A 25,331-nucleotide genomic window follows, 5' to 3' on the forward strand; every position below is an offset into this window, starting at 1 on the left:
CTTCTCCTCCATTCTCCTCTCAGGATCTTGGGCACGCACGCACACGCGCCCGGCGTGAGTTCTAAGCCACCGGGTCTGGGACGCGAACCGCGGTCTACTACGTGGGAGTCCAGCGACATAGCCTTTACGCTAACTGCTGGTTTCCACTAAACTAATTATTTTTGAAATTTTTATGAGTGAATAACTATATTACTGCTTCTCATCCTTCACGTCAAATTAGAATCTTTTACTGAAGCTCTTATTAAAAAACGAAATGCCCACCCCCCATAAAAAATATAAAACCATCTTGCTATTCCGAGAATATTTATTTGAGACACAGGGAGCAAAAGGGGATGTGTAGGAAAAGATGTAACAAATTTTTATTTTTGCCCACTCAACATTCCTTTCCCCCTCATGCACCCTATATCAAAAAAAGAAAAAAAAAAGAAAAAAAAAGAAAAGAAAAGAAAAAAGAAAAGAAAAAAGAAAAATCCTTTCCCCCTTAGCTGGTATCAACACCTGCATTTTCTTCTGAGGATTTCCATTCTGCCTCAATGCACAGAGCTCTGGTTGAATTATCAACCCTCATCCACCATTCCTCTAAGCTCTAAGGATGATCTAATAACAGCTTTGTGACCAAAAATAGTACTTTTTTTCCCCAATCACAGTGATTGGTTAAAAAATGTGCAAAGGAGTGCCGACAGGTGGCGTGATATTTAAGGACACTGGACTTCCACATGGCCGACTGTGGTTCGAGTCTTGGACCTAGTGGCTTGCTTCTCACTTTCTCTCTCTCTTTCTCACTCTTTCTCACTGTCTTCTCTGGTCAAATTAAAATAAGTAAATAAGTAAATTTAAGGAAAATAATTCTTTTAAAAAAATGTGCAAAGGAACTAAATATATCAAGTGTCCTCTCTCAGATTTTTGTTGTAGCACACTAGAAATAGAAATTGGCTGCAGGAACTGGTAAACTATAATAAAATAAAAATATTTTGTCAACATATGGGAAGAATCTTCCTGAAAATGATACCAACACAGAGGAGAGGAAAACCAAGAGATTGAAAGAGATTGTGATCTCTTGAATCCAGTCATATACAAAATTAGACACACTCTGTGCAGAATATCTTCAATTTTCCCCTTTGGGGAATTCTTTTTCCACTCTACTTTAAGCCATGATAGGATGATCAGTATGTGTTGCGTTGAAGTATTTCCTCACCTACTGGCTTCCATTTGAGTTTGGCTACTGGGACCAGACACAGGAAATTGAAAGTAAGATTAGGTTGAAGTCATTTCCCCAAATTCATTAACTGTTAGGTTGTACTTATCCTTTAGCTTCACCCTTCTACCAAAGACCACGATTTCCGTCAATAAACTCTCCACAGCTATTCCCAGTGACTCTCAGAAACTCTTCACTTCTATGAATCTTGAGGTCTCATGGTAATACTGCAACTACTATGGTATAATACACTGTCCTGTATTGGTTCCTCTCAATATTACTCTTGTCTTTGAAAGTTCATTATGAAGTTGTCCTTTACAAATTAAAAACAAAAATAGATAAAAATAAATAAATAAAAACAAAGACACCAGTAACGGTTGTTTCTTTGGAAAATATTTGACTCCAGAGCTTTAGCCCAGCATCATGGTATGCCTTAATTATATTGATCTTGTTATATAGAAAGACATCATATTTAAACTTTTAAGCTTTTTTTTTTTCTGATTGTTTCTTGAGCTGTTCTATTAAAGTTTTTATTTATTTATTTATTTATTTATTTTTATTGCCACAGGGCACTTGCTCTTGCCAAAGAGAGAGAAGAAGCGGGGGAGGGGGGGAGAGAAAGCACGCTCCAATGGGGCATGGTCATGCTGCAGTCCTTTTTCCTCTAAATCTTCCTGCTACCAGCACTTCAGGCATGCACAAGCATGGGTCCAGTGTATTTCCAAGGTCAGCCCTACGGGATGTGGTTCCCAATACACAGCACATAACCACTGCACTGCAGAGACAGTTCCAAATAAGGTATTTTAACAGACAAAGAAATAGCAGGCATTTACCAAGAAAAGCAAATTAATGATCAGTATTCATATGTATTAATTCAATGGTCTATTCCATGTATGAAAAACAAAATAAAGCAAACCAAAAAACCCTTTGACTAGATGTAGGTAACCATTATATATAGGGCGTGTGCAGTCTCCAGAGACAGGGAGACAGAAAGTGAGAAATCATCCCCTGGGGGGATGGCCACACCGCAATCCCTTCTCCTCTACTCTCCTCTTGAGATCTTGGGTGCACATGCACAGGTGCCTAGCATGAGTTTCAAGCCACAGAGTCCAGAATTTGAACTGTAGATCATGTGGGAGTCCAGCGACATGACCATTATGCCAGCTGCTGGTCCCCACCATTGGTAGGTGTTAAAAGAATGTTATATTCTTAGAAAGCCTAGGCATATCTTAGTTCAGAATTAATGTCTTCAAATCTTTTGACTTTCTTGCCAAAAATATTTTTAATCTTGACGAACATTTTGGGAAGAAGTCCTGCAAATAATTACCAATGCTCAAATAAATTTTATGTGTGCTAGTAGAAATACTTTTCCTCTAGTGTAACCAGGCCTGCCACTGAAATCAAAATCATTTTCACAAGACTTTGCAACATCCTATCTTATGTCTAATATGCTAAGAATTAATTGCTATTTGCTTTCCTGTGAGAAGAGAAAGAGGATTTATTAACCAACTATTAATAAGCTATTTGGAAAATCTAAGATTGTAGAACTGGCTATATTATAGCTTAAATGTTATCTCTCATATTTCTCATCTATTACATCTATTATAAATTAACATAAAATTAATTTTAATTCATTGCTTATAGAAAGAAATTATTACATTTAACATTGATATTAAAACAAAGATAATTAAGAGAAGTTTTCAGACTTAATTAGAAATATATATATATATATATATATTTAATTACTCATGAATACAAAGTATTATGAAGTGCTTAGATTTCTGAATATAAATAAAACTATTTAGGTACTCAAGTTATTTTGTGTGTGTGCTATAGTCACTATCTTTCCTTTTTTATAAACCTTTGTAGGCATCTGTTCCATAAAATTTTATAGATATTTCAATTCCAACACTCCATTAGTGGCCAATATATTATACAAAGATTATCAATTAATAGGTTCAATAACATTTGTTCTTTTCTCTGCTATTTTAAAAATGTTTCAGACCAACAGGTGGTGTGGTGATTAAGGCAGCTAGATCCCACATGGCAGACTCTGCAGTTAGAGTCTCAGACCTAGTGGCTTAGAAATCACGTCTGGCATGAGTTTAAGCTACAGGGTCCGGGACTCGAACCACAGCAGACTATGTGGGAATCCAGGGATGTAACTGTCACACCATCTGCCAGCCTCATATATTTTTTGATATTTTTATTATTTTAACAAATATTTATCTTTATTATAGAATTTAGTTTTCTCTGTGTTTTACAATGTACTCAAATAGAATTATAAAGTATATATTTTGCATCTCACATTTTGCAAAATATACACTGTGTAGTTTTTTATGTTGCATTCTTTCAACATTTTGTTTTTTTATTAATTGCCAGAGGGTGCATATGCTTGCCAAAGACAGTGGGGAAACAGTGAGAAAGGGGGAGGGAAGAGGAACAAAGGGAGGGGAAAAGCAGCCCGATAGAGTATGGTCACACCACAATCCTTTCTCCTCCATTCCTCCATTGTGTTGGGGTTTGGAGAATGCACACATAAACATGCCTGGCATGTCTTTCAAGCCACTGTGATCAGGACTGAAACTACAGTCAGTCATGTGGGCTCCAGCTCCATAAATCACTAGGCTAAGAGCATGCACTCTTTCAATATTTCATATGCTGTATCTGTGCATGTTTTTGCTTGTAAGTATAGAATGTTTTTCTATGGATATACCACAATTTACCTGTTGATAGATGTCTTGGTGGTTTTCCCCCAATGCAGAGTTATTATTTCTTTTATTATTATTGTTATTATTTTGGTTTTTGCCATAATGCGTGTGTGCTCACCAGAAAGAGATGGAGAGAGGGAAAGTAAGAAATTTCCTTCTAGGGGGGATGGCCACACTAAAATCCCTTCTCCTCCATTCTTCTCTCAGGATTCTGGACATGCACACACGCACACTCAGTGTGATTTTCAAGCCATTACGTGTGGAACTCAAACCGTGATCGGCCATGTGGGAATCCAGTACTTTAATCACTATGCCACCTGCTGACCCCAATGTGGAGCTATTATTAAAGTTACTAAAAGCATTGTAGTACACATGTTTTCATGCATATTGCCATTTCTAGGCTATATATTATGTATATCGTCGAAGCTACTAGACAACGTCAAAATATTTTCTAATATAGTTAGACCAATTTAAACTCTCTCTACAAGATATGAGAGTTCTCTTTGCTCTACACTTCCCATACTTCATATAGTTCATTTCAAAAATGTTAGCTATTAAAGTAAGTGGGTAGCCATATCTTTCTGTGGTTATATTTTGCATTTCTCTAATTAAAATGAAGTTTATAATGCTTCACATGTTTATTGGTCACTCGTAAACATTTGGCATTTCACTTTTTTTTAAAAAAACAAAATTTTTTTTTTAAAAAACAAAATTATTTTTTTAAAAAACAAAATTCCATGCTTTCTTTGTACTTCAGAAGTTTTTTCCTAATGTCTTTATTGTGGTCCAGAACATCATCCAGGGTATCACAATACGTTTAGTTGTCCTTTGTTTTTAATGACCATGAATAATGTTGAAGTCCACTGGGCAGGTATTTACAAAAATGGAAAATTATCTGTTAATAATGTGTATTATAATACCTTTAACTGGAAAAATATAGTGTATTCATTCTGGGAAAATTCATTTTATAAGCTATAATGATATATGGTGATAGAGTGTATTAAAAATAAATCATAAAAAGATAGAAAAAAAATAAAGCACTCCTAATATAATGTTTGCCTGATGTTTTTATCATGCTTAGACAAGAGTTACGGTTTTTTGGAAGGAACACTACAGATGTAAATTGCCTTTTGTATCATGTTATATTAGGAGCATATGCTTATCAACATGACTTATCACTGTGTTAAGTTTGATAAGTTATCTGAGGAAGTGTTTACAAGCTTGCTCGTACTTCATTCCCCTCAGTTTCCCATGTTGTACTTTTGCAAGTAAATTACTGAAATCAACCCATGCTCAAGAGGTTGGGTTGTTACACTGCACTCCTGGAGCATCTAGTGTCTATTTAAATCATATTGGATGGAAATGGCAGGTGGTGTGGTGGTTAAGGGCGTTGGACTCCCACATGGCTGATTGTGGTTCAAGTTCCAGACCTGATGGCTTGCTTTCTCTCTCTCTCTCTTTCTTTCTTTCACTCTGTCCCTCTCTGGTCAAATTAAAAAATAAATAAACACGGACCAGTAGTTAACGTAATGGCTATGTCATTGGACTCCCATGTGATCAACTGCGATTCGAGTCCCGGACCTGGTGGCTTAGATTCACGCTGGGCGCATGTGCATTGCGTGCCCAAGATCCCGAGAGGAGAATGGAGGAAAAGGGATTGTGGCGGGACCATCCTCCCAGGGAGTGATTTCTCGCTTTCTGTCTCTGTCTTTCTCTGTCTTTCTGGTGTGCCCTATAGCAAAAACTTCTAAAATAAATAAATAAATAAATAAATAAATAAATAAATAAATAAATAAATAAATAAATAAAGTTAAATAAAATAATTCTTAAAAAATAAATAAACTGCATGGGATTATTATCTATGGGAATTTGTGTGTCATTTAAATTTATTCAATTATTTATTTATAAGCAATATGAACTCATGGATATTTGGGTTATATTTAAGTTATAATTCAATACTATGCTACTTATTTTGTTCTTCAAATTGTTCCAGCTTTGGCCAGTGGGAACACTCAGTTATTTCCTGTGTCCTTTTGGTATATTTGCAAACTTCTTTTTCCCTTGGGAGGTTTTTGCTATAGGGCATGTGCGCTCGCCAGACAGACAGACAGAGAGATAGACAGAAAGCGGGAAATCACTCCCCAGTGGGATGGCCACACCATAATCCCTTCTCCTCCATTCTCTGCTCGGGAACTTGGGCACACACTCATGTGCCTGGCATGAATTTAAGCCATCGGGTCCGGGACTCGCACCACGGTCGACTACATGGGAGTCCAGTGACACAGCCATTACGCTAACTGCTGGTCCCTATATTCGCCAACTTTTAAGACCTATTTTTTTTCTCACTAAACATGACACCCTTAAGATATATGCAAGTTGTGCATATATGACTATTTCATCTCTTTTTATTACTGATTAGTATTCTATTGTATGGATATCCCAGAGTTCATTTAGCCATTCACTCATGAAAGGAGACTTATGTTGTTTCCAACTTTTGGCTCATATTCATGTAGCAACTATGAAGATTTGTGTACAGGCTTGTAGATATTTGTGTGTGTGTATCATTGCTGTAATTACTTTCAATTGGATCATTTGGTAAGTGCATTTTTGTTTAATATCAAATTCTGAATATTTTCCAGAGTGTCTTTGTTTTTATATTCCCATCAGTTATGTACAGGGGATTAAGTTACTCTGCATATAATCAACTAATTTGTTATCACTATTTGTTTTTAAAATTGAAAAAGAAATAGCAGTTTCCATAACAGTTTGGTTGTACTTCACTGTGGTTTTAACTTGCAATTCCCTACTGACTAACGTTGAACATCTTTTCATCGATTTATTTGCCATCTGTTTATTTAGTAAAATGCCTTTCATATTTTTTGTCATTTTCTAATTAAATTTTTTATTGTTAAGTTTTGAAAGTTATGTATACATACAAAAATAATAGCCTTTCTTCAGTTTTGTGATTAACAATTATTTTCTCATAGTTGGTAAGGTTTTTTCTTTTTTTTTTTGCTATTGTTATCCACTTTAGAGTCTATTACAGAGAAGACTTCTTTTTAATCTGATCAAGTCACACTCACTCATTTCTTTATTCTTTCCTTCTGTGTGGATCATGCCTTTAATGTCATATCTAAGAATTCCTTACATAGTGCTATATCTTAAAGATTTTTTTAAAGAATTATTTTATTTAACTTTATTATTATTTCATTATTATGTTTCAGTTTGATCAGAGAGATACAGAGAGAGAGAGAGAGAGAGAGAGGAAGTGAGAAAGCAAGCCACCAGGTCCGAGACTTGAACCGTGGTCAGCCATGTGGGAGTCCAGCACCTTTAACCACCATGCCACTTGCTGGCCCCATCTTAAAGATTTTGTCCTATGTTTTCTTCTAAAGTTTTAGAGCTTTGTGTTTTAACGAAAAATCCATGATCCCTTTTCAATTAATTTTGATATATGGTATAGTTTTAGGGTAATATTTTTGTTTTATTTTACCTATCAATGTCCAATTTCTCCAACAGTATCTGGTGAAAATACTACTCTTCCACTATTGATTTATTTTGCAACTCTGTCAAAAGTAAACTAAGCTTATTTATGTGTTTCTATGTCCAGGTTCCCTTTTCAGTATCATTAATTTATGTGTCTATTGTCATTCTGTTTTGATTAGTATAATTATATAGTAGTTCTTAACGATAAATAGAATGATTACTCCTACATTATTTGTTAAAATTGTTTTAGCCATACTAGGTCTTTGTTCTTTCCATTTGAATTTGAGAGTTTAACTTATGTCTGTCTACAAAAACTTTGGATTTTAAGAAGAATTGGATGACACACATAGGTCCATTTGTAGAGAACTAACATCATTACAATTGTGAATCTCTTTCTGTTAACACAGGATGCCTCTCCATTCATTGCACTCTTTTAAATTCTTCCCTCAGTATTTCATAACTTTCAGCATGTCATTTTGATAGCTATATATCAATGTATTTTTTTTGAAAAATTGAAAATAACTTTTTAAACTCTCTTTTCTTCATACTTGTTGCTAAGATATGGAAATGTAATAGATCTTTGTAAGTTGATCTTGTACACTGTAACCTTACCAAACTGACTTATAGTTCTAGGTGTTATACGGTTTATTCCTTGGGGCTTTCTAAATAGAAAATCATGTCATCTACAAATACAGACTTTTTTTTCTTTTCCCCCAATCTTTATGCCATTTATTTCCTTTTCTTATTTTATTCTTCTAAGAAATGCCAGTATTATATTGAATACTATTGGTAAAAGTTGATACCCATTACTGATTTCTGATCTTAATGGGAAAGAATTTAGCTTTTTACTATTGTATATGAGATTATGTATAGGTTTACACAGATACCCTTCATCATGTTGAGGAATTTCTATATTCCTAATTTGCTGTAACTTTTATCACAAATGAATATTGTCGTGTGTCAAATATTTTTCCTGCTGTAATTGATATGATCATAGTAAATCTTCTTAAATTTTGTTCCTTATGTTCAATTGCATTAATTACATTTTTTTGGGGGGAGAGGTTTTTTGCTATAGGGTTCATGCTCCCACCAAAAAGACAGAGTCAGAGAGATAAAAAGTGAGAAATCACCCCCCCCAGGGGACATGGCCAGGCCACAATCCCTTCCCCTCCACTCTCCTCTCAGGATCTTGGGCATGCACACATACACAGCTGGCATGAGTTTAAGCCACAGGTCTGGGACTTGAACCATGGTTGACTACATGGGAGTCCAGCGACATAGCCGTTATGCCATCTGCTGGTCCCTGCATTAATTACATTTTAAATGTGAACCATGCTTGCATACCTAAAATAACCCCAACCTTGATTGTGTGATATAGTTTTTTTTTATACATTGCTGAATTTGTTTTGTTATTTTTTTTTCTAAATTTATGAGACTTTTTGAACTAGTTTCATTGCTATTGTTGCTGTTGTTTTGTACTGTCTTTGATGGTAGTATTATCAAGGTAATACTGGTCTCATAAAATAAGTTTTGGAGTTAAGATGATGAATAAGTTTATATGTTACCATGACTGGCCCACAGGGTGTCCTGACACTTGGTCAAACATTATTCTAGATATGTCTGTGAGAATATTGCAGGAAGAGATTAACATTTTAATTGCTAGACTGAAAAAAGCAGATCTTTATGCCTAATATAGACAGACTCATCCTGTCAATCAAAGATTTGAATAGGGAAAAAAGCATAAGTAAGAGGAAATGCCTCTTACCTGATTTTCTGGGCTGGGACATTGATCTTTTCTAGCACTTGGACTTGTACTGAAACATTGACTCTTTTTGAGTCTTGAGGTTGTCAAGGTTTGGACTGGAATTTACAACACTGTCTATCCTGATTCTCAGGTCTTTGGACTCAGAGTATAAAACCACATCTGTTCTCCTGAGCTTGCTGAGTGCAGATCCTGGGGTTTGTCAGCCTCTCTTAACTTTTTCTCTCTCACTCGCTCTCTCCATATATATATATATATACATACACACACACGTGAGTGCACACACATAGTGTGTATATGCATATCGTGTTATTTCTGATTCTCTGGAGAACTATAATACCGATTTTGCTGCCAAGATTGTTCTAGAGGAATAGAATTTTAAAGAAGAATTTTTGTCTGTTCATTTTGTTTTTGTATTTTGCCAGAGGGCATGTGCACTCACCAGAGAGAGACAGGGAGAGAGAAGGCGAAAGTGAGACCATGGAAACCCATGGGAAATAGACATACCATAATCTTTTGTCTTTTGTCTCTCCCTTCTTTTGGGATTTTGGGCATGCACACATATGCACCCCACATGTTTTACAAATGGTTGGGCCCAGGGCTTGAACAGCCACAATTAGCCATATGGGATCTAGCTTCCTTAACCATCACATTATGGGCTACCCCTAAAAATGAATTTTTAAAAAATTTCTTCTGGAGTTTTCTGTAATTGGCTCTCTGATCTTCAAGAAAACAAACAGTCCATGGCACAATCAGACTATAGATATATGAATAATTTCACAATTGGACAGTCTTCATTAAGGAATTATAAGAAGCCATGATCTGGTTCATTAAACATGATATTTAAAAACTTTTTTTTTTTTTTTTTTTGCAAACAAACCAATATTTAGATAGTTGCTGCTGTTGTTACTAGACAAAATGGTCTAAGAAAATGATGAGCACAGGGATTTGAATTCTCAGCTCAAATACCACTATAGCCTCAGGGCTGAGATTGCTTAAAATTAAATTAAGATTTTCAGTCTGTGACTGGCTGAATTACAGCACGGTTTAACCCCTGGCCTCACAGGGTGTCCACTGTTAATGTGAGGGTACTGAGCAGAAAGGAATAAGATCCTGAAAGTTGAAATGAAGACATATGGAAAGACCCTGATGAAGCTGGAGACAATGAGCCTCTGAACTCTGATGTCTTCTTTGCTACTAGAAGGCATCCGTATCCCTATTCCCAGTGGGAACAGCTCTTTTACCTCGAGTGAAAGAAGCCTTTCTACTTGCCGTGGAAACGGTCCCTCGGTCTGTCTGCGAGATTAGTCATGCATTGCCTGAGGAAATCTGACAGCTTCTCAGAGACAGTTGCCATGCCAAACATTTCTGAGTCTCCTCAGGACTCACCCTATCACTCGTCCTTGCTTTTAGACTTGTAACTAGACACAATTCCAGCAGGCTCTTAAAGGTTAAGCAAAAAGTGCCACCCATGAGGAGTTGTGCCACACTGCTAATGAACTACTTGAGGTTTCTAATTATGTCAACAGAAATTTAGGAGACATGTGTGGAAACATATATCCAGACTGTGGGATAGGCCCAGGGACAGTAATACAGGTGAGAGGCTGGGTTTGGTACCCAGACAAAGCGAAAATAAACTAGACAAGCCAGACATACCTGTTGTCCTAACTGAGAGGCTGGGGCAGGAGGACCACAATATGGTGAGACCCTGTCAAAATTACCTCTCTCTTTCATGCACTCTTCCCTGCTTTCTCTCTTTCCACAACAACAACAACAACAACAAGGGTGTGGGATAATAGTAGAAGAACATAAAGTTGAGTCAAGTTTAATTTATTGATGAGTGCTCACAACCAAAAGATTCCGCATTTAATGCTACAGTTTGGGGAGTTAGAAAACCTCTAACAATTTGCCATTTGGTGGGATGAAACTTGGATCAAAACATGGCCCACAGTGAGTGAATTGAAAGTGATTGACTTGCCTTATTTCAGTACAGTGAAAAGGATTTGAAGGTTTAGAGACTGAAATGTTACAGTGGATTTGTCATTTCGGTCCTACTCTCCCGAACAGGGAGAGTCCAGAAGCTATGTATCCATTCAGCTTATTGGTTCTTCTCTGGAGAACACTGGCTAACACACTGATATTCTCTACTTGGTGAGAGTTTTACTGTGCTTTAATTGTTTAGACATGGTTTCCTTAGGTTTTCAATCATAGTTATAATAATCTACTTAGTCTTTGTTTACTGGATGAAGAATGTAGCCTGCCCCCATCACAATTCTGTTTTCTGTTGTCTGCTTTGTTCCCCTTGTGTATGTGGATACTTTTGTGTTTTGCTACATGTCTTCTAATTTTTTTGTGGACTGGGTGGATATTTTAGACTATGTATTTAGAAACTCTGGTATCAGACCCCTCTATCTCTCAAGATTTGTGAGGGTTGATAGCCTTGCTGTTGTTGTTGTTGTTGTCTCTTGTTCTTGCTTATTTGTTTAGTACTTTTCCAGAATAATTCTGTAAATTCTATCCTCCCTGCAGTGTATGCCCTTGAAGTTCCTTTTTAGGTTTTATTTAAGTTTTTATTTTTTATTTTTAAGCCTGACTTCATAGAAATAACACGTTGGTCATTATAATTGGTCATTTGTTCAGTGGAAGAGTGGCTAGAATATCTTTTTAAATGGATTGAATGGATTGAATTTTAATTTTACTAAAATATTTCTTAAACGTCTTACCTGTAAAACTTCTACCCTTTGCCTAAGCATCTGTAAGAAGGCACAACTTCAAATCTCAGGCAGTTTACAAGGCAGCTTTAGCCTTTTATTTGTTGCCGTGGAGGGACACAGGGTCAGCCCAAGATGAGTGACTTGTTCCTTCAAGGTGTCCCTGGGCATGGATATCCCCTCGTGCACATGAGTAGATGTGCATATCCCCAAGAATATCTTGGAGCTTTTCAAATTTCCTATAGCCATTTAGTTACTGAAAGTTATTTTAAAAGTATTGTCTAGGCTCTTATTTGTCCAAACTGCTTTAGGCTACTGAGGTGTTTCTAGCAGTTTGTATTTTTCCAGTAACGTCCTTAAGGAGGTTTTCTTTCTTTCTTTCTCTCTTTCTTTCTTTCTTTCTTTCCTTCCTTCCTTTATTTTTCCTTCCTTCCTTCCTTCTTTCTTTTCCTTCCTTTTCTTTTCTCTTTCTTCCTTTTTCTTTCTTTCTTTTCTCTTTCTTCATTTTTTTCCCTCTTTCTTTCTTCCTTTCTTTTTCATTTCTTTTTTAGTGAGTCAAGCTCTAAATCAAAACAAATAGTCACAACATTCAGAATAGAGATTTCCCATGGAGCTACAAATTCAAACTTTTTGTTTTTGTTTTTTGTGGATTTTTTTTTTGGTATAGGGTGTGTGCACTTGCCAGAGAGACCGAGAGAGACAGAAAGAGAGAGAAAGCAAGAAATCAGCCCCCAGGGGGGATGGCCACGCTGCAATCCCTTCTCCATTCTCTTCTTGGGATCTCGGGCACACATGCACATGCGCCTTACATGAGTTTAAGCCACCAGGTCCAAGACTCAAACTGTCGCCGACTACAGGGGAGCCCAGTGACATAGCCATTTCGCCAAATGCTAGTCCCCTATTTATATTTTGTTTTATTGTTTAAAAGCTAGAGGACATATGTGTTCATGAGGGAGAGAGGCAGAGACAGAGAGAAAGAGAGGGAGAGAGAGAAAGCAACCTCCAGTTGGGTGTAGTCATGCTGTAATCTCTTCTTCTCCATTTCTCCATCTTGTAGGGGTTTGGGACACACACACAGATGTACCACATGTATTTTTAAAAGCACGAGGGCTTGGATTCAAACTACAGTCAGTGATGTGAGATCTAGTTTCCTTAACCACTAAGCCATGGAACCAGTCCTCAGACAAACTATTGATTTCTTTGAGAATGGTGATTTCACTGCTTAAAACAAGGAGTCCTGGGATTAGCAATTGCATAATGTTTATGTCACTGGATGCCCACATAGTCGACTGTAGTTTGAGTCACAGACCTGGTGACTTAAAACTCATACCAGGCACATGTGCGTGCATGCCCAAGATCCCAAGAGGGGAGAATAGAGAAGGGATTGCAGCGTGGTCATCCCCCTGGGTGTGTGTGGGGGTGATTTCTCACTTTATTTCTCTCTTTCTGTCAAGTACATGCACCCTATAGCAAAAATCTCTCTCTAAGAAAACAAAAACAAAATATACAAACAAGCAAAAATCCTATTTATCTTAATATTTTTCTGTAAATTCATTAAGCACCAAATCTGGTAGTGTTACAATTCTTGCTTTAACCTTCAGTGATTACTTAAAAACTCATGAGAAGTATAATCTATTATATTTAACCCTATTTTTATCCATTCCATTGTTCTTTCTTTTAAAACTGCTTAAGTTTATTTCTTCCATAAGCAAGACACACACACACACACACACACACACACACGAGACAGCACTCCTAACAGGGTCTTGGTGTATTCTTAGCCTTCAGTCAGCCCTGAATCATGGACAAATGCATGCCTAGCATTAAAAAGGAAGGCCTCTGGACTTGGACAGGTAGACTTTCCATGTAGAATTACCTCACAAAGCAGAATGTCATGTCTTATTACTGTACTACCACCTGGTCCCCCTTCTCAACTTTTAAACCTCTTTTTGTTATAATTTCTTTTTGGTGGGACCAGCAGTTAGCATAATGGCTATGTCACTGGACTCCCATGTAGTCCACCGCGGTTCGCGTCCTGGACCCGGTGGCTTAAACTCATGCCAGGCACACATGCGTGCGTGCCCAAGATCCCGAGAGGAGCACGGAGGAGAACGGATTGCGTCGTGGTCATCTCCCCTAAGGGGCGATTTCTCGCTTTCTGTCTCTCTGTCTCTCTCTGTCTGCCTGGAGAGTGCACGCGCCCTATAGCAAAAACCTCTCCCAATAAATAAATACATAAATAAATAATTTATTTTTGGTTTGCAGTATGTATATCTTCCAGAGACAAATTATCTTATTTTTTCTTTATTTAAGAATATGTTTATTTGCCCATAATTCATGAATTATCTTCCCTAGATATAGAATTCTGGGTTTATGATTATTTACAATTATCTTTTGAAATACTTGAAAAAACTTATGCCATGATTTCAGATGGGAGGTTTGCTGTTATTTGAAACATTATTCCTCTATAAGTAATATGTTGTTTCTGTCTATATGCTTTTAGTAACTATGTCTTTGTCTTTCATTTTTATCAGTTACATTACGGTACCTCTTGGTAAGAATTTCTTTGGGTTTATTTTGTTTGGAGTTTACTAAATTTTTTATGTTTATATGCTTATATATTTTAGTTACTTAATTTTTTTCAGCTCCGTAATCTTTTTCCTGTCCTGGGTTTCTTTTTTTATGTTTTATTTGCTATAGAATTCATTGGGGAGAGAGAGGGGAGAGAGAGAGAGAGAGAATGAATGAGAAATCATCCCCTCAGGGAGGATGGCCATGCCCCAGTTTCTTTTTCTCCATTCTCCTCTTGGGATATTGGACACACACACACACACACACACAGTCGTGCCCAGTGTGCTTTTCAAGCTTCTGGGTCTCAGATTCATATACTGTTAGCCATGTGGAATCCAACTGCCTTAACCACTACACCACTGGCTAACCCACTGTGCTGGGTTTCTAATGACAGAAATGTTATATCTTTTTGAAATTTTTTCTTGGTCTCTGAGGCTCTTTATTCCCTTACTTTTTTAACTTCTATGTTTCTCTCAGTCACTCATATGGGATAAATTGTACTTGTCTGTCTTCCAGTTCACTGACTCTGTCATCTCCAATCTACCTTTGAGTTCATACAGTGATTTTTTTTTTCAATGAATGTATTGCTATAGAGTAATTATATAACTTCCACTGGCTATATTTTATATCTTCTATCTTTTAGCCAAGATTTTTTTAATGTTTTAATTTTTTTCAAAGAATAATTACAAATGCACATTGAAATAATTTTATGATTTAAAATATTTGTCAAATAATTCCACTATCAGAATTATCCCCATGTTGGCCTCAGTTCACTGTGTTTTCTCACTCAAGTAACAATACTTTTGTTTTTTGATAGGAGAAGTGATTTTTAAATTTTGTTCTGGATATTCTGGGTGTTATTATACAAGACTAGATTACATCTAAGTCTTCTATTTTTAGCAGGATTGTACCTTACTTAGTTTTAGAGTAAAAATCCTAACCTACTTATGTGAATTTTAGTTCAAATGACAATTTAGTATCCAGAGTCCTTACAGTCTTATTTTATTTGCTTATTCTTTGAATGTCAATTTGAAAACCTGGGACCAGCAGTTAGCATAATGGCTATGTCGCTGGACTCACACGTAGTCAACCGCGGGTCGTGGCCCAGACCCGGTGGCTTAAAACTCACACCGGGCGCGTGTGCGTGCGTGCCCAAGATCCCGAGAGGAGAATGGAGGAGAAGGGATTGTGGTGTGGCCATCCCCCCGGGGGGTGATTTCTTGCTTTCTCTCTCTCTGTCTCTGGCTGGCTGGCGAGCGCATGCGCCCTATAGTAAAAACCTCTAAAAAAAAACCAAAAAAACAAACCTGAGTGAATTTTCATGCTGTGCTTCAGTTTTCAAACATTTCTGTATGTTGGCACCGTGCTATGCTTCCTACACAGCTGTAAAGAATCCCTTCCTTGGGACCAGTAGTTGGCATAATGGCTATGTCTCTGGACTCCCATGTAGTTGACTGCGGTTTGAGTCCCAGACCCGGTGGCTTAAACTCACGCAGGGCACATGTGCATGCGTGCCCAAGATCCTGAGAGGAGAATGGAGGAGAAGGGATTGTGGTGTGGCCATCCCCCCGGGGGGTGATTTCTTGCTTTCTGTTTCTCTGTTTGTCTCTTTCTGGTGAGTGCACATGCCCTATAGCAAAAACTCTCCCTTCCCCTCCCAAGAAAAGAATCTCTTTCTCCCATTCTCTGTTTGAAAATATTCTTCCTTTACTTTCTATTTTGGAGACAAAAGGGCACTATCTGACACCACTGGGAAAGGCATGTAAGACCAGATTTCCAAATATTACTGTACCAACATGGGAATGTAGACCTATTTTGAGTCCGCTGCTGCAGCTGGTTGGGGTTAGAAGTCCAGATTGCCTGCTTAGTTTCTGTTGATGCTGCCACTGGGGAAGAAAAATGCCTTTATCTGCTTCTACCATGAAACTAGCCCATGCCAATGTTGCAACCATGAGGGTAGACAAGAAGTTCCCTGGACTTTCTGTGGTCATAAGGTTAGATTCAAAAGGCTGTACTATCTGCTTAATCCTGAGGGAGAAGGGAGCAACTCCCTAGACCATCCAACACTACAAGAAGTGGAGAAAACTACCGGCCATTGCCTCCAGCTGCTTCTGGCTGGAATGTTTAGAAATCAGTCTGGAACAACTTGTGGGAATGAAAAATTCTACTTGGGGTGAAGGGTGTGTGTGCAGGGGTTTGTGGACTACCCTCCATGTGGGGGGCAGGCAGGAACTGTCTGCTAGGCCATTACAAACACTTCAAGTGCATTAGTAAAAGTAAATCATTTAAATGGGGGGGGGGAAGGCATAGAAAGCAACCATGGATACCAGAGACAATGTGGGAGGAGGGTGGGACATGGCAGAGGGTGAGGGATAGGGAAGCAAGGATGGAAAAAAAAAAAAGAAAAATATACAAGACATAAGAAATGGAAAATTATTTGTTGATAAAACGTATGTTGATGTGCTTGATTGAGCCAATATACAGTGTATTCTGGATGGAAAGAAGAAAAGAATGAAAAAAAAGAGAAAAACAAATTAAAAAAAAAACAAATACTTCTGATGGAGAGACAAAAGCACTTCCCTGGACTGTCTGCTTCCACCTCAGGCATGGAATGGTATCTGTTCTCCACTTGGTTTCCTTCAACACCAACACTACTGGTGGGTCGGGGTGGGAGGTGATCATCCAGGGTATTAAGCAGGTATTGTTAAAAAGGTTTCTGTATTGCCGCTATTGCTATCTCAGTCCTTTGTCTAGAGAAAACAGGCTTTTCTTGGAGCTCATTTTTGTCTACACCTGTTATCGATCCCAATTGCAGGATTCTACAACACCCAATTCAGGATATATGGAAGATAAAATGTGAGCCTCGGGAGCTCAATCCTACAAGTCCTTTGGTCCCCAGCAAGCCTTCGTTTCCTTTTTAAACTGTCAGTATGTTTTATGATTATGGTCTATGTCAGATTTTTAGTGGTATGAGGGCAGAATGATGAGAGATAACTGAGCTTATGTCACTTTTTATCTTTTTAAGGTTTTTGCCATAGGCTGTGTGCACTCACCAGAGAGAGACATAGTGAGAGGAACAGAGAGAAATCACTCCACAGGGAGGATGGCCACACAGCAATCCTTTCTCCGCCATATTCCTCCTGGGATTTGGGACACACATGCGCACACATCCAGTGTGATTTTCAAGCTACAGTCAGCCACTTGGGAGTTCAGCACCTTAATCACTATAGCACCTGATGGCCGCAAGCTTATGTCATTTTTTCTACTTCTAGAGCTGTGAGTGACTACCTTATTATTTTAGGCCTTAACCTTTTAAGTGAATGTGTTTTTTTTAAGATTTATTTTATTTAACTTTATTTATTTACTTTGTACATTTTTGACCCAAGTGAGGCAGAGCGAGAGTGAGAGAGAGGGAGAGAGAGAAAGTAAGAAAGCAAGCCACCAGGTCCAGGCCTCAAACCACGGTCTATCATGTGGGTGTCCAGGGCCCTTAACCACCATGTCAGTTACTAACCCTTTAAGTGAATTTTTTAAAAAAGTTACTTCCCATTGTATTTTATATGCCTGTTTAAGCAAAAGTATTAACTATGTTATGGAGCTGAGCATTACTGTAAATTTTCCTTTGGTTTTCTTTTTTCATTTTTTGAAGCTATATTTGGTTGTATTTCAAATATATTTGTTCATTTCTTTTGTATTTTCATAAACTTTTATTTTCTATCCTTGTCATTTTTTTATTTAAATATTTTTAACCTACTTATTTTGTATTTTACAACTTCTAAATTATTTCCATATCTGATTTAACTATTTTTTTGTTTTTCTTTATTCTGCTGGTTCTTACTTATAGTGTTTTTTTACCTCTGTGTATTTTGTAATTTTTGACAGTATATACACATTTACTTGGTCTTTAAATATTGGAAATATTTGATAACTGTGATAAAATTTAATTAGTGTTTGGCTTTATTTACTTCGCACCCCTTAATTCATTTAAGAAGATTTTAAAATAAATAATTTATTCATCATTTTAAGTTATTTTAATTAGGAAGGTTGGTTAATGTACATAGAACACCATATGGCTAAAAATTGAGTCAGATTTTTTTTTTAAATCATACTAAATGTGTATCATCTTAAGAAATTCAGTGGAAATTAATATGCGTATTCAAGATAACAGATTCCAAAGTTGCTACAACATATCTTGTTTTCCCTCCAAAAAAACACAAGACTCTTAGAACTCTATGAATCCAATCATTGTTTCAATTTTTACTGTTATGTATACTTGCTAATTGCTTTTATAATGCAGTAGGCAGAATAACACCACCATTGAAAGATGTCTATGCTGTTATCTGTTGAACCTGTGACAATGTTATCTTACATGACAAAAGAAATGTTGCAGATGTAATTAAGGTTAAGAATCTATTTTTTAAATTTTATTTATTATTCATTTATTTTATTTTCACCAAAGAGAGACAGAAAGAGAAAGAGAGAAAGAGAAAGTGAGAAAGCAAGTCACCACGTCTGGGACTCAAACCATGGTCGGCCATGTGGGAGTATCTAGCACCTTAACCACCATGCCACTTGCTGGTCTCCGAGGTTAAGAATCTTTAAAGAGAAAATTGTCCCGAATTATCAGTCTAAAGTCCCAATCTAAGTATATAATTTCGTAAAAACACAGGATCTTTGCTACCATGGTCAGAAATAAATGTGATAATACAAGAAGGGTTAGAGTGAGATTTAATGTTGCTGACTATGAAGAAGGAAGAAGAGGGATATGGGTTTCTAGAAACTGGAACAGGCAGTGAATGAGCTTTCCCCTAGAGCCTCCAGAGAAGAACACAACCCTGTCCATGCCTTGATTTTAGCACAGTGAGACCCATGTCAGACTTCTGAGCTACAGGACAAGAATACAACAGATTTGTATTATTTAAGACACTAGTCTCGTGATATTTTGTGAGAGCAACAGTAGAAAATTAATACACATAAACTCACATATTTATCTTTTGTATGCTGATCTAATAGTTACTCCTGGATAGATTGTTCTTGGATTTTTTTTTTTCATGATAATAATACCTAGCCAATCAAAAGGCCTATATTTTCTGTTTGTAACAAATTAAATCAGTTTTATGGTTTGAAAATAATTCCATACTGATTGTTGAATTAAAAATAATAACTGTATATAAAAACCTAGACTTAATTGTTACGGGTATGTCAACCAAAGAAGGAAGACTAAGAGTAAATAAAGCAAAAGATTTTATTTAGGCCTGGGTTAAGATGATCACCCAGACATCACAATGTCCAAGCTTCCCTAAATAACGTGTGCCCAGGTCTTACAGATTGCAGGGTGATTTTAAAGGGAAAAGTCATGAATGGGGTGGGGGATTACACTGTCAGACTGAATCTAGCATTGTTTGATGCTAAAGCAAGGAATCTTGTGCAGTAATGGTTGTCTAAATTCTGTAAGAGAAGCAGAATGATCATTTGCAGTTGCCATGAGAGTTGATGAGTCTGGCACTTGTAAAATAGTTTTAAGGGGGAAAATGGGTTCAAAGTTTAGACAACGATGAGCAAATAATTCTGTTCGGGAAGTGGGTTAGGAGACTGGCAATAGCTCTTTTTGTAGTTTGGACTTTGCATTGAAATCTTTCATCTATTTTGAGCTCATTTTTGTTAATAGTAGACTCTAGTGTCATTTTTATCTGCCAATTTCCCAGCACCATTTGTTGAACTGTTTTATTTTTATTCATGTTGTTGTTGTTGTTTTTAAAGAGATTTTTCCTATAGGGTACGTGCACTCAGAGAGAGACAGAGACAGGAAAAGTGAGAAATCATCCTCCCAGCAGGGATGGCCATGACTCAATCTCTTCTCCATTCTCTTTTCAGGATTTGGGGCACACATGCACAAGTGCCTGAAGTGATTTTCAAGACACTGGGTCTAGGACTTGGATTGCAGTCATCCAAGGGAGTCTAGTGCCTTAACCATTATGCCACCTGCTGGCCCCAAACTGATTTATTATTTATTGCTAAATATTATATCATGATATGGATGTATCACCATTGGTTTATTTATTAACCTATTACATGGTTTCTTAGTTCGTTTTGCCAATTATTAATGACCTTTCAATCAATATTTATGTGCAGGTAGTTGTGTAGACATAAATTCAATTACTTTGCTGTATAATCAAGGAGTGTTAATTCTGGATATATGTTAAAATAATATTTAGTGTGATAAGAAATCACCAAATTGTGATCCATAGTAGTTATATAATTTTGTATTTCCACCAGCCATGAAATTCGTTTTGCCAATTATTAATGACCTTTCAATCAATATTTATGTGCAGGTAGTTGTGTAGACATAAATTCAATTACTTTGCTGTATAATCAAGGAGTGTTAATTCTGGATATATGTTAAAATAATATTTAGTGTGATAAGAAATCACCAAATTGTGATCCATAGTAGTTATATAATTTTGTATTTCCACCAGCCATGAACAAGAGTTCCTGTTGCTCCTCTGCTTTTCAACATTTGGTATTATCAATGTTTTGGACTTTGACCATTCTAATTTTTCTGTAGTGGTATTTCATTGTTATTTTCATTTGCAAATCCCTAATGACATATGACGTGGAGCAACTTTTCATGTTCAATTTTATCTGCATATCTTTTTTTGGTGAGCTATCTATTCAGATGTTTTGTCCATTTAAAGAAAAAAACTAGAGTGTTTATTTTCTTAATGTTGAGTCTTACAGATTCTTTATATATTTTGAATACCTACTCTTGATCAGTTAAGTGTTTTTCAATGATATTCTTCCATTATGTGGTTAGTATTTTTATTCTCTAAGCCATGAAATTCTCAGAGCAACAGATTTTAAGTTTCATGATGTGCAGTGAGTTAATTTTTCTTTCAGTGTGTTGTGTTTAAAAAGTCTCCATCAAACTCAAGATCACTTAGATTTTTTTTCTATGTTATCATTGAGGATTTGTGTAGTTTTGTAGTTTTCACTTAAGTCTATGATGCATTTTGAGTTAATTTTTTGAAAGGTGTAAGGTCTATGTCTAGGTTTATTTTTTACCTGTGTATATTTAGTTGTTACAGCATTATTGTTGAACGAATTTATCCTTTCTTTATTGAATTGTCTTTGGTCCTTTGTCAAAGATTAGTTGAGTATATTTCTGCAGGTTTATTTCTTTGTTCTCTATTCTGATCATTGATATATTATTCTTTCACCATACACACTGTATTGATTGCATAACTTTACAGCATGTTTTAAAAATAAAAGTGTCAGGACCAGGAGATGACATAATAGTTACATTGCTGGACTCCCATGTAGTTGACTGTGGTTCGAGTTCCAGGCCCAGAGACTTTGTGTGTCCAAAATTCCAAGATGAGAATGGAAGAGAAGGGATCGTGGCCTGGCCATCCTCCATGGAGGCGGGAGTGATTTCTCACTTTCTGTCTCTCTGTCTCTCTTTGTCTCTCAGATGAGAGGACAAAAAAAAAAAGTGTCGGGGACCAGCAGGTGGTGTGATGGTTAAGATACTGGACACTCCCACCTGGCCAACCACAGTTCCAACTCTGGACCTGGTGGCTTGCTTTCTTACTTTCCCTCTCTCTATCTCTGGGGTCAAATCAAAATAAATGGATGAATTAATAAATTAAATAAATAATTCTTTTAAAAAAGTGTCACTTGTTTAACTTTTTTCCTTCAGTGTCATGTTTGTTAATCGCAGTCTTTTGCCTTTTCATATAAACTTTAGAATCATTTCTTCTTGATATCCATAAAAGAGACTGCCAGAATTCATACTGCAATTCCTTTGAACTTATAGATCAAGTTGGGAAGTACTGATCTCTTGGTAACACTGAACCTTCCTGTGCATGAATGTGCAATATCTCTCTACTTTCGTAGTTCTTCTTTGATTTTTTTCATGGTTTTGACATTTTTCCTCATTTAGTTCTTGTACTTCTTTGTTTTTTGGGTTTTTTTCCCATGTTTTTATGTTTTTCGTCGCAGAGCTCTGGTACACATTTTGTTAGATTTATTTCAAAGTATTTTATTTTTTGATATTAATAAAGTTTTTTGTTTTTTTTGTTTTGCATTTAAATTCCAATTATTCATGTTTTGGTGTATAAAAAAGCAATTGCCTTTTGTATATAATCCTCATATAAAAGTACATGAAGAGAACAAAAAACTTTTTTTGCCTGTGACTACTGTTATCACTAATTTATTCTCAAGACTCTTTTTACTGTTTTTAATTCTTTAGGATTTTCTGCATAGAAAATTCTGTCCTCAGTGAACACAGAGAATTTCATTTTCTCCTTTCCACTCTGTACACCTTTTTATTTATCTTATTGCATTACCTTGGACTCCAAGTATGATGTTGACAAGGAGTAGCAAAAACAAACAACTTTGCCTTTTTTCCAAATCTTAAAAGAAAAGCATGTAGTTTCTCACCATTAAGTTTGGTATTACCTGTAGGTTCTTTGAGGATACTCTTTATCAAGTTACAAAACTTCCTCTCGTTTCTGAGTTTGTTAAGAGTTTTCTGGGGGACCAGCAGTTAGCATAATGGCTATGTTGCTGGACTCTCCACGTAGTCGACCGCGGTTCGCGTCCCGGACCCGGTGGCTTAAAACTCACGCCGGGTGTGTGTGCGTGTGTGCCCAAGATCCCGAGAGGAGAATGGAGGAGAAGGGATTGCGGTGTGGCCAACCCCCCTGGGCAGTGATTTCTCGCTTTCTGTCTCTCTGTCTCTCTCTGTCTGTCTGACGAGCGCGAAATAACCTCTCAAAAAAGAAAAAAAGAGTTTTCTTTTTTCTTTTTTTTTCTTTCTTTCTTCTTCTTCTTTTTTTTCCCCCATGAATGGATTCTGGATTTTGTCAAGTGCTTTTTCTGCATCTACTGATATGACTGTATGATTTTTCTTCTTTAGCCTATTGATATAATACTTAAATTATCTAGTTAATTTTTTAAAGAGTTATTTTATTCAGCTTTATTTATTTATTCATTTATTTACTTATTTGTTTAAATTTGACCAGAGAGACAGAGTGAGAGATAAAGAGAGAGGAAGAGGGAAAGGGAGAAAGCAAGCTGCCAGGCCTGGGATTTGAACTGCATTTGGCCGTGTGGGAGTCCAGTGCCCTTAACCACCATGCTACCTGCTGACCCCAATTAGCTAATTTTTGAATGTTTAACTAGCCTTGAACACTTGGAATAAATTCCCTTCGTTCATGGTCTATAATTATAATCATGTTTTAAAATATTTTTGATTGATATTTGTTTGAGGGTCTCTGTAACTCTGTATCCATGCTTTTGAGATATATTGGTTTGTAGATTTTTTTTTTTCCTACCCTATGATGTCTTTGACTTTGGTATTAGAGTAATGCTAGTCTAACAGAAGGAGTTAGAAAGTATAACTTCTGCTTCTATTTTTTGAATGACATTACAAAGAATTGGCAAAAAATTCTTTTTAAATGTTTGATAGAATTCATTAGTGAAACCATCTGGACTTGGTGTGTCCTTCTTTGGAAGGCTATTAATTATTGATTCCATTTTTAATTGATATATGCTTAATTATTTTTATTTTCTGTCTTGAAGGAATTGGTCCAAAGATTGTCCAATTTTAAGGTATAGAAAGTGATGCAATATTCTTTTATTATCCTTCAGTATTCATAGGATTATTAGTAGGGATGACCCTTCTTTCATTTCTGGTATTAGCAATTTTTTGTCTTTTTTTTCTTTCTTTAATATTTTTTTAGTTAACTCAAGTAGAGATTTATTACTTTTATTAATTTTTTCAAAGAAACAAAAGATTGTCCAATTTTAAGGTATAGAAAGTGATGCAATATTCTTTTATTATCCTTCAGTATTCATAGGATTATTAGTAGGGATGACCCTTCTTTCATTTCTGGTATTAGCAATTTTTTGTCTTTTTTTTCTTTCTTTAATATTTTTTTAGTTAACTCAAGTAGAGATTTATTACTTTTATTAATTTTTTCAAAGAAACAACTTTTGGTTTCTTTGATATTCTTTATTGATATTCCATTTTCAATTTTATTGATTTTTACTCTATTATGTATTATTTTTTCTCCTCCTTACTTTGAATTTCATCTTCTTTTTGTAGTTTCCTAAATTAGAAGCTTAGATGATTGATACTACAGTTTTATTCTTTTCTAATATCTGCATCCAAATAGAATCTAATGTCTGCATCCAAATAGAAATTTTTTCCTAAGCACTACTTTTTCCACATTTCACAGATTTTGATAGGTTGTATTTTTATTTAAATTGATTTTACTTTTTTTTCATGATATTTGACTCCTCTGACTGTTTCGAGGTATGCTGTTTTCTGTTTGTTTATTTGTTTAAGAAATTTTTGCTATAGGGTGTGTGTACTCACAGAGAGACAGAAAGGGAGAAATCCTCCCCTGGGGGGAAGGCCAAGCTGCAATCCCTTCTCCTCCATTCTCCTCTCAGGATTTTGGGCACACATGTACATGCGCCCAGCATGAGTTTTAAGCTACGAGGTTCAGGACTTGAACCGTGGTCGACTACATCGGAGTCCAGCAATGTGACCATTATGCCAGCTGCTGATCCCAGAGGTATGCTGTTTAAGCTCCATACTTTGAGCTTTTCCAGCTATCTTTCTGTTATTAATTTCCAGTTTAATTCTGCTGTGACCTATAAGCATTCTTTGCATGGTTTATCATTTTAAATTTGTTAAAATGTAATTTATGGCCTAACACGTGGTCTGTTTAGAGATTGTTTCTTTTTTAGAGGTTTTTTGCTAGAGGGTGTGTGCGCTCGCCAGAAAAGAGAGACAGAGAGACAGAAAGCGAGAAATCACCCCCTGGGGTGATGGCCATGCCGCAATCCTTTCTCCTCCATTCTCCTCTTGGGATCTTGGGCAC

General features: G+C 36.4%; 1 pseudogene; it reads left to right on the forward strand.

Annotated features, from left to right (window-relative positions):
* LOC102486490 (tRNA:m(4)X modification enzyme TRM13 homolog) overlaps positions 1 to 25,331 on the forward strand; it is a 37,752-nt pseudogene that overhangs the window by 11,293 nt on the left and 1,128 nt on the right.

The sequence above is a fragment of the Tupaia chinensis genome, unplaced genomic scaffold (genome assembly GCF_000334495.1).
Source record: "Tupaia chinensis unplaced genomic scaffold, TupChi_1.0 Scaffold000005_2, whole genome shotgun sequence".
NCBI lineage: Eukaryota > Metazoa > Chordata > Mammalia > Scandentia > Tupaiidae > Tupaia > Tupaia belangeri.